Genomic DNA, 11,709 nt, shown 5'->3' with positions numbered 1-11,709 from the left:
AAACACAACTGTTCATTACTTTTTGTATTGTATTTTTTGTAGTGCAAAAAAAAAAAAAATCAAACCACTATTTGTAATGACATGATAATTTTGTCTGATTGCTTGTTTTTCCATGTATGATATTATATTTTATCCATTGCTCCAATCATAAAAACTGTCATAAAAATAAAAAAGTTTGTCTGTAAAAATTTGTTTTGAATTGTTAAAACTGTATGCTTCATTTGGAATTTTGCTGCAATAATTATATAAATGCAAATGTATAATGCAGTAGTTACATAAAAAGCAACTGATGCTCAAATCATGAGGAAATATTACACTTACAAAAATACCATTTAAAGAATTGCTTATCCATTATTATTTCAAATGATCTTTGAATATGACAGAGGTGGTTTTAACTGTGACATGAAGATTAGCAGAAGATTATTATAAGGATATAACATGAATTTGCATCACTCTCTTCTTTCCTTACAAGCTGCCAAACACATACTGTATAAGCAATATTAAACCACCAATACAAAAGGACTAAACAAACTCTTTTCAACCATTATATGAACAAACAGGAATGTTATAAATGAGTTCATAGTTGAATATCAAACAATATTTTTTTACACTGAATGTGCCTGGATTGCTAGAGAACATTTAGGAGAACATTCTAATTTAAAAAAAAGTTTTAGTTATTATTTATTAATAGTTTCTATTGTTGTCACAAATGGTTGCAGCAAGGATGAGTAGATTCAGAATCTTTGGGGTTAGAATTGTTGCATTATTCCAAATAAACAGATTGATGTTCACATATAAATATAAAGAGATTTACAAAAATGAATCAAATTCACAAATAAATACAATTAGATAAATAAAAAATGTAAATAAAAAAATATTTACAAATCGGTTTTGTCACAAACACAACTGGCATTTATTTGTGAATCACTTCCTGTGCATTTGTGAGTCTATACTGAAGATTCACAGTGCCTATAGACTGAACACGCAATACACATGCTCTTGACATCGCCGTTGCCAGTAGGGTGATAGGGCGTAGTATGAGATTTTTCAATCCTATAAAACCCACAGAGTTGTTTCATATGGGCTGACTCAAAATTCCGGCCCTGGTCAGAATGGATACAACCTGGGACTCCAAACCTGAAAAACCACTCTGTGACCAAAGCTTATACTACTGTCTCAGCCCGCTAGTCTCTTGTCGGGACAGCCAGTGTATATTTACTGAACACATCTGTTAACATTAAGACATTCTCATGTCCAGAGCAAGAAGGCTCAAGCATCGTATAATCAATAGCCAAGATCTCATTTGGCTTAAGAGCTAGGACATGGCCCATAAAGCTGCGGGCACTGTGCCACTTCTGCCGACATCCCAGGCCAATGACACTGCTGACATATTAGTTCTGTAGTGCATTCAACACCCTGGTTTCCATGGTAGAATCCTGCACGGGCCTCAAATCTAGGCCTGAGCCCGGTCCTGGCCCAAGACGCTTAAGCCCTACCCCGGCCTGTGTCCGACAGCTTATCAAAATTCTGGGCCCGTATATATATATATATATATATATATATATATATATATATATATATATATATATATATATATATACATTTTCTATTATATTCAATGGGAAAAATGGATCATAATTATTGCATAAATATTCATTATTATCATAAAATTATCTCAAAATTTTAAATGTCATACTGTCATTTTTGACCCGAAGTACCCCAGAGGGTTAAAAAATGTATAGATTATGAGTCAATGTATGACTCATGAAGAACTAAACCATTTATTAATGATTACTGCATTAGCAACTTATGAATGTTCTATTTTATTAATAGATTACGTAATATATGAATGGCTATTCATTAAATATGACCATGTATTCCCTGATAACATATTATATTAACTAATAATGTAAATTAATGCGTTAATTACAGCAATGGCCATGCATTTCTTCCAAATTTCTGCTTTAATTAATCATCATTATTATTAACTATTAACTCATTCAACATGAATTCAAAAGCCATAACCACAATGACATATTACTTAACATTTAGTTAATAGTCATGTGCCTCAACAAGTAAAGTCATAACATAATGATACCTTTGCAAATTGTTAGCTAATGATTAATTAAAGCATACAACTGGAAGTTGAGATGCATCCCTTCAACTATTGTGGCGTCAACATATGAATTTACACTAATAGTTAATATAATATGTTATTACACTGTTATCCCTGAAATTGTTTTAATTCAGATTATTTAGGTACAATAAACTCCAACAGTTTTGCTCAATTACTCCATGTTTTTAGTTTGTTGTACGATTTGCATGATTTTTTTTCTTTCTATTTAATTGTTTAAATTGAATGTACTTAACATAGCCTATTTTGGTCTGTTGTCAATGCAACATGGATGCAGCAGCACGCATTTTTATCAACGTTTGCTGGTGAGTAGGACTTGTCACTTTACATTTTGGTGTCAAACAGCTAATACATTATTAATCCCTAATAAATTAGATGTATAACAGTTAGCCAGTAAAACTAAATGTAAGTTTAAGCTGCGTTTACATGTCAACTTTAGCCACCGATCGATCGCATCCGCCACTTTTATAGTTCTATATTACAACATGCTCTATAGGATCATCACATTTAAAATCGAATACTTATTCTTTTTTTGGTCAATAATCCCCATTAAACAAACGACTGAAAGCTTCATCTGTTGTGTAAAACGATATCTCGTTCGGTGGTGTTTGTGAATTTTGGCGGTTTATCTTATTAGAAATGTTCAACATGGCTTTAACGTATTTACAGTGCAACTTTATCAATGACTCATTCAAAGTTTTTACTTGTTTTTGTGAGTGAAGTATTAAATCCGACCCTCTCTCTGTTTGCGAGAAATACTAATCCATGTTACTTAGCTGTCTTAAAGAAATGCAGCCTGGTGCTCATCAGCGTGGTGTTAGCTAGTACATTTCAGTTACATGCTATAAAAATTGATAGCTAGTTAGTACTTTATTTTGGATAGAACATTTTTCGATAACAGATCAAAATATGTAAATTTGCCTTGTAAAAAGCATTCTAATGTGGATTTTTGATTCTCTGCAGATTTCAAGAAGTTAAAAGTAAGGCTAATAAAGATCATCTGGAAATGTAAGTATTGTATATTTGCTTGTGACAAAAGGGGATAAAACATTACAGACTTAAACATGGGAGCTATGCAAGAAACCAGCCTTTTCCATATCAGGAATGTTTATGTACTTTTAAGTCTTTTGATAGCCTTAGAATACACTTTTCTCATTTCCATACAGTTCTACCAGAAAGACTCGGGAGAATAAATACTGTGACAATTATCCATTTATTAACAACCCAGCAAGCAATAAAGTACTCTGGCATAGGCCCCGTCCGTAGCTTGCAATCTGAGGGTCCGGACTCTGCATATCCTGCCTGAAGACGAAGGCAGAGGCGCAGCCGAACCCCCGTGAGGTATGGAAGGGACCATCCTGGTGGTGGTGGGGTGGATGTAGGGAAGGATTTGACTTGGAGGTGGTGGGGAGGATGGCGGTGAATTGGAGCGTCAGCATCTGCGAACTCAGACATGAGTAGTTACCGATCTTTTATACCCAAGTATTAGAATGTGATTGGATAGATACAAAATTTAAGTGACGTGACAATTAAGTCTTCCCGGCAGAACTTATGCTAAAGCTTTCATTGACTGAAAAACAACAATTTGAGGGGAAATTTGAAGCTTAGTTTCGCTGTCAGCTTTTTGATTTTCTTGAACCCTGTCGGATTACTGAATATTTTGCCCACCATCTCAAAGACCACCAAAAAGTTAAATGTCCATTTCAATGCTGTAGCTTTGAAAGCAGTGTATATTCTACGTTCAGCTCACACAAGTATAAACATCACCAAGATCAAAATGAAAGAATGTTTAAACCAGTGTTAATAGTAAGAATAGAGAGTAATGAGAATTAAAATGATGACAGTGTAATTGACACTCAGGAGTGTGCTGTGCTAGCCTGGCTCTGCCCTCCTACGTACTTCCGCTCAATTTTCATTTACCTTCAGTACTACGTCTGGGACTGCTGTATATGCTTAGGTATAGGCCCGAACAATTTTTTACCGGTCCAATCAGCAAACAGAGGGAGTGGCTGAGAGCGATGACGTTGATGTCATGCGCTAGTTTGAGTTGTAGTTCAGTAATGGCGGCAGTGAAAGATGTGAGTGTGTGGCACCACTGACGAATGTCCAGAAGTTAAAGCCGGAGTGTGGCGAGGTGGACGAGCGAGCGAGAACGGTGTGCGTGATTGAGAATGAAACACACCGGTCTCGAGTCCTCATGAGGGAGCACGGAGGCATATAAGGACGAGCGACACCGGTGAAGGAAGAGAGAGGACCAGGCCTGGATTTTAAGTTGCGTATTGTTATGTATGTGCGGCAGTCGTTCCGTGAGGGGCTGCCGCTTTTACTTTCATTTAGTGTTTATTATTTGATTAAAAGTTGTTAAAAGTTTACTGGTTCCGCCTCCTTCTTCCCTGAACAAATGAACGGAGCAAGAACAATCACTGCTGAGTTTTGTTGGTGGCCATGATGTTGTGGTCCAGGAAAAGGTTTTTCAGCTCGCTCCGTTAGTGGTGAAGGAGTTGGCTGAAACCGTCCGTCTCCCACCACCCGCGAGAAAAACCCAGGCTGAATTACGACTGCTTTTGACAAACACCAAGGTCGTGTGGTAATGTAATTGCTCTCTGAATCCACATCTCTGAGTTTACAAGAATACTTCAAAATTCACTGTTTATATCCTTTTTAGACCCCTGCAGAGCACCGTACGGTTGCGTGAGCTGTAATGTGCATTTCTAGAGTTGTATTTCTTTAAATGCTGGCAATTGTTTACAAGAGCAAAATATTTAATCACCGCTCAAAAAATAATAGAAGAAAAGCACGTAAACATTTGAATTGGGCTGTTATTCACGGCAACATTTATTCTTATCATACCAAGCATATAACATTTTATTTACAGCATATACAATCATGTTATGATTGCACAAGATATGCACCACGAGAGCAGCGCGTTCCGATCACAAAACTCTCCTCTCCACCGTGAATAAATCCCAATCCGAATGCACAAGGTTTTATCACTGACACTGAGGTGGTGTGTGAGAATCAAAGGCGAACGGCGCGTGACATACGTCACAACCAAACGTTAGCGATTGGTTAGGCAGATCCAGAGTGACTCTTGGCAGATCCAATAGTTTTAAACTTCAACAGAGTTCCCGCCTTCAAGGAAGTAAAGGCTTGTCAATGGAGAGTGGCCAGACTCTATGTACAAATGAAATGTACGAGAGTCTGGTAAGACCAGGCTAGTGCTGTGCAGGAGATGCTTCCAGATGAATTGGGCCAAGATGATTTCAATACAGAAGGCAAAACATAATGCAGGGCTCCAGACTGCGACCAAATGGTCGCATTTTGTGACAAAAATATTAGAGTGTGCTACTGAATTTTACATCCAGTTGCACATGTGCGACCAGTAAATTTGCCTGCTGTCATACTGGAGAAATTAAGAAAATACACATACTATTTATAATTGATAGACGTTATATCTGGCAAATTCGATCTTTGCCAGCCGTTTCTATATGAGATAATATTAAACCATTTGTCCGTGATGCATTTTTGCTATTCGCAATCCAGAAGAGAGAGAAAGCGAGCTCTCTCACGTGGAGCTACAGCGAACACAACACGTCAGTCAGCTTAATGAGTGACGATGGCCAAGAGAACTACACAAAAGTTTAGTCTGCTTACACTTAGGGATGTGCTGTGATATTAGCCTAATCAAATTTTATTTTCGATTTTGGCTTCCAAGAATTATAAAAAGATGATATGAGGTAAAACTATTCCTAGCCGTGTTCCGTCGAGCGCGACTTCACAGCCTTGCACTGTCATTTCTCCCTAAACCTAAACTTAACGTCAGAATCAGTGATTGTTGTAAACTGCAGTCTCTACTGTTGCTAAACTGCGGGATGTGTTTGATAATAAAGAGCTATTAAATGCACAATAATCCGCGCAAGAGACGCTGTTTCCAACTTCAAGGCGGCTTATGTGTGTGTGCTGCGAAATGGACCGACTGGAGCTTGCACTTTTTATTTTAGGCTTTGTGTGGGCGTCTAAACCATCAAATAAACAACAAATAGCCTCTGTCAAAATGACCGGATTGGAGAGTAGTTACTTTAACAGTAACATTGCTGTTTCTTTTGCAATAGCCTAGATATTTTACTTTTCAGATTATAAAGCCATGTTAATTATGTTCTTAATTATGTTTTTTTTTCCATAAAAAAATAAATACAGTATAATAAAAAGAAACGATAAGAATACCGTTAAAGTACCGGATCGATAAGCTGTATCGGTAAGAGTAGTAATACCGTTAAAACCTTAACGATACCCATCCCTATAAGTAATACAGTGGAAATGAGTAGATTTGGTTCGCATGTTGATTCACGGTGTGCGCCCCTAAATTTTCTGGTTGTGCCCCTAAAATTTTCAGTTGGGGGCCACTGTGATCCTAGTGAAACAAGTTAGTCTGGAGCCCTGATAATGACAAGATTTAGGAGAACAATTGGAACATAATTTAACAGCTCTTTTTAAAAAATGCAAACCATCTTTTACATACCAGTGAACACTGTTCAGGAAGTATTTCAACAGCTTTGCCAAATAGTTAAGTTGTCCCAGCCACTTTTGCACGAGAATGTGAAGGCTGTTCTTCAGAAACACTTTGGACATGTAGATGAGTCAGTTGTGAAAGAGGTGGTTGAGACTGTGGCAGAGTGACATATTGTCCAAACATTTATGTCTTGCAACCAGTAAAAGGAGAGCATCTTATGAAATGCACAACTTTCCTCTGGTGATGCTTTGTAGTGCACTTGTGTGCACTTTATTGGGTTATTGCAAACTTACAGAAAATACAGATCCGCACTAAACTCATTCCAGCTTGCTCTCTTGTGCAACACTGAAACAGTTAAAGAGTGTGGTTATGAAAAAGTTCTGTACCCACTTATTTGTGATCTAGACACTCTCGAACAGCATGGGGTCTACATTGAGCATCTTGGTAGAAGTGTTAAAGGAACAGTGCTCTTTGTGTCAGCAGATAACCTCTGTGCCAACTCTCTTGCAGAATTTTATGAAAGCTTCATTGCAGACAAGTTTTGCAGATTTTGCATGGCATCCAGGACTGACACACAACACCAAGATGTAAGATCTGGTGCATTTCAACTCAGAGAGAAAGAGAGAGAGAGAGAGAGAGAGAGAGAGAGAGAGAGAGAGAGAGAGATGCAAACAACAGACAGGTGCAAGGAACATTGCAAGATCCAAATTCATGTAGAAACACAGGTGTGGGAAGACAATGCCCACTCACAGCAACTTTGGAGCATGTTCGTGTCATTGGTGGTTATCCTCCTGACCAGACTGATCTCATGAAATAGCGTATGTATGACACGCCAATTCGCTATGCCATTTTGGCGTGCTATCAAGACGCATAATCGCTTTTTAGCGTGTTTATCAACGCCGTTTCATTCTATCCCCTTACACTGCCCCTACCCCTAAATAGGGTGACCACCATCAAACAAACCAAATGTGGGACGATTACTAAGTTTGTGTGGGACAATGTGGGACATGTTACCAACACTAAAACATAACCTGAAACTGTTGTATAATCTTAAATTCAACATCACTGAGCCCAAAGGCAGCAGGCATCATGCAGATAACTACTTTTGAAACAGTTCTGACCAAGTGCAACTAAAATCCAACTAAATAAATAATGAAACAAATAAAACAACATTAAATTAGTTAATCTTATATATTAATTGATATATATATATATATATATATATATATATATATATATATATATATATATATATATATATATATATATATATATATATATATATATATATATATATACAGAATTATCCATGGACAGGGAACACATGGAACGAATCACCGCTCCACATTTTGATTGACAGCCGTCACAACCTACTAGTGACCGTGTTTACTCCTTTCTTTTCAACCATTGGATATGGTTTAAAAAACGGCTTTTGTATTTGTGTAAGGCGGGATGTTACTTCTGACGAAGCGCTGTTAAATATAGGTGAAAAACGATGCCGCAAAAATAATAGATAAAATGCTTTCTTAAAAAGGCAAAAGAACGCATGCATGTTTTCTCAATATGATCATTAAAAATCAACAGACTGGTGAAAATGCGGGACATTTTCTCAATATGCGACATGCGGGACAAGGGGTGAAAATGCTGTGCGGTACAACGCAAAGCGGGACAGGTGGTCACCCTACCCCTAAACCTACCCATCACACACACACGCACACATACACACACACACACTGCCCCTGCCCCTAAACCTACCCATCACAAGAAACATTCTGCATTTTTACATTTTCAAAAAAACATCATTTAGTATGTTTATGAATCCATTTACATTCACGCGGAATCACACGGCGTAGACATACACGCGGAATCACACGCCGTTGACATACACGCGGAATCACATGCCGTTGACATACACGCGGAATCGCAGGGCGTAGACATACACGCGGAATCACACGCCGTAGACATACACGCGGATAGCTCAAAATGCGTACAGATAACACGCCATTTGGCTTTAGAAAGTGCAGTGTATGTTTACGCAAAGTCATGATGTCATGTTGTCCTGACATATTGTATGATGTCTTTGAGGGAACAGTCCCACTGGAGTTGTCTCTTTGCCTCAAAGACCTGATGGCAAAGAAATACATCACCCTAGATGTGTTGAATGAAGCTATCAGATTTTTTCCTTGTACATTTGTTGACAAAACTAATCAGCCTCAGCTGATTTCAAAGGGCTTCTCAACCAAGGGCACAAATTGGGGGAAATGGCCATGAGAATTGGTGTCTAATTAGTCCTCTTCCTCTGCTTATTTGCCATAACATTCCTGAGGGTGACAACGCATGGGAAATACTCATGCTCCCCAAGGACAAAGTTGCATTAGTTGTGGCACCTCGGTTTACTGAAGAGTCATTAAACATCCTTGACTACAAAGTAGCAGAGCATAGGGACCTTCTGCAGTCAACCTTCCCTGACTTTACACTAAGATCAAAACATCACTACATTGAACACTACACTGAACTGATTAGGGTGGTCCACGTATTGAAGTCTGGACAATGTGTTTTGAAGGAAAACATAAGTTCTTCAAAAAGGTTATACATGATGCTCAGAACTTCAAGAATGTTGCCATGACTCTTGCACTGAAACACCAGAGGGCTCTTAGCCATCAGCTAGACTGCAGTTATTTTTTCAAGCTGGATGTGGAAATAAAGTTACACCAGTGTTAGTTACCACCTTCCCAGAGAACATTCAGAGAGCACTTGGTCAAAAAACATCCTCAAACTCAAGCACTTCTTGTTGCACCATCTCCCTGCATTAATGGGATTAATTATAAGACAGACATGATACTTTCAGCTGGATCATGTTCAGGGCTACCTGATTTTAAGAAAATTACTCACATTGTTGCAGTGAACACAGAGGTACTTTTTGTGTGCAAAGTCATGACATAGTATTTTGAGCACCTTTGTTCTTATGAGCTTTGCTTCCCAGATATGCCATCTTTTTGCTTGCCTCAGCTTGAAGACCTGAATGATATCGTTCCACTGTCAGCCTATAGTGTACATGACAATCTGATGGTGACATTGAGGCATTTTATTCTTTTCTAAATTAACTCTCTTTTGTACTTTCCTTCCAGATGGCTTCTAATGACTTAGAGAGTTATTCTTATGAAAGCTGATATCAGAAAAGTCACACTGACTTCAAAGCCATGCTCAGTTGAAGATTTTGATTAATTGTCTCAAAAACACTTACGGACTGGACTATAATTTTACTTTACAATTTCGAGATCCCAAGTTTGATAACAAACTTTGTAATCTGACTGTTTTGTCAGAGCTCCCTCAGAAGCCAAATGTGAAAATCATTCCTGTGATTGAATTGGTGCCACTGTCATAAGGTGAAATGCAGGCATCAAGTGAAATATTGAGTGATGCTCCAAGTACTGCAGATACAGTATTGACCTCAGAGTCACACCAGGAAAAGAGAATGCCATGGCCCAACATGACATCATGACTTTGCGTAAACATACACGGCACTTTCTAAAGCCAAATGGCGTGTTATCTGTACGCATTTTGAGCTATCCGCGTGTATGTGTATGCCGTGTGATTCCACGTCTATGTGTACGCCGTGTGATTCCGCGTGAATGTAAATGGATTTATAAACATACTAAATTATGTTTTTTTCAAAATGTAAAAATGCTGAATGTTTCTTGTGATGGGTAGGTTTAGGGGCAGGGGCAGTGTGTATGTGTGTGATGGGTAGGTTTAGGGGTAGGGGTAGTGTAGGGGGATAGAATGAAACGACTTTGATAAACACGCTAAAAAGCGATTATGCGTCTTGATAGCACGCCAAAATGGCATAGCGAATTGGCGTGTCATACCTACGCTATTTCATGAGATCAGTCTGCATGGCCTTATATCTGTTTGACACCAAAATCATCTGTCAATGTAGAATATAGGCTGCATCAAGCAAATTTAAAGTACTTGAAGGATGGAACACACCTAAAAGTGACAAAGGAATTGAAACATGAGATATACTCCTTCAAAGTATACCAAACTGCTGGGGATCTACGAGCTGTTGCAGAGGCATTGGTGAATATACAACCCTGTCTTTAAGAACCAGGATCGCCTTCTGGATACTGTGGGTGGACAAACAGTTTGAAAGACATAGATTAAAAATGGAAATTATAGATCTAAAATGAGGAGCTTAGGACACACAGATGTCATGGTTAATGCTGGGAAAAGAGGAAGAACCTAACAAGATCATTAAATCATGCCTGCAAAATTTCCTAAAAACGTCTAAAAAAAAACATACCCAAAGTAAATTGCATGCTGTTCTTGAACCATTTGGAGTATATGCATATTTTTGGTCTCTTTTAAAAGGTGACAATCTAAGGTTTGTTCCTAAACAGTCAGAATCACTGCAAGTCATACTGGTATTGAGTAATAGAACTTTTAAAACACTGAAAAAAGAAAATATGTAATTCCGCTAAAAAAAATGTTGTAAAAAGATGCCTGCATATGACTGTAGCTGGGAGCTATTAGCTGGAAAACACAATGGGATCACAGCATGAAGCCTTACCAAGTCCAATTTCTTATTTGATAACTATACCTTTAGAAAAAGTGTTTTGCACATGCTTATCTAAGTTCATGTCTAGGCACTTTCCAAAAAAAGCCACTTGGAGACTCCAAATTACCCTTTGTAACCATTGACACATACAATGCTGCTATTCTTGAATGCTTTTATGTACAGACATACTTTTGGGCTCTAATGAAAGGTTACACTTAGAGCTGTTCTATTCCTTAACAAGGAAGTTATAGTAAAATTTAAAATCACCATCATCGCTACCCATATGCCGATATGTATTAGGCCTACAGCAATGACCATCCCTTGTCCAAAACCGAGCGAATTGTAAAGAAAAGTTATGACTGCTGCATATAACACTTGTCTGAACATTGCATGGTCACCCGCTCTTCGTTGTCTTGCGCAGCTTCACCACACATATTTAGCCTACTCCACACAGCTAAATAAATCAGGCTGGGTGCAGATTAATATTTAATATTTCTGATATAACTT

The sequence above is a fragment of the Gobio gobio genome, assembly GCF_949357685.1.
Source record: "Gobio gobio genome assembly, chromosome: 14".
Lineage (NCBI taxonomy): Eukaryota > Metazoa > Chordata > Actinopteri > Cypriniformes > Gobionidae > Gobio > Gobio gobio.
Note: the sequence above shows the minus strand (reverse complement) of the source record.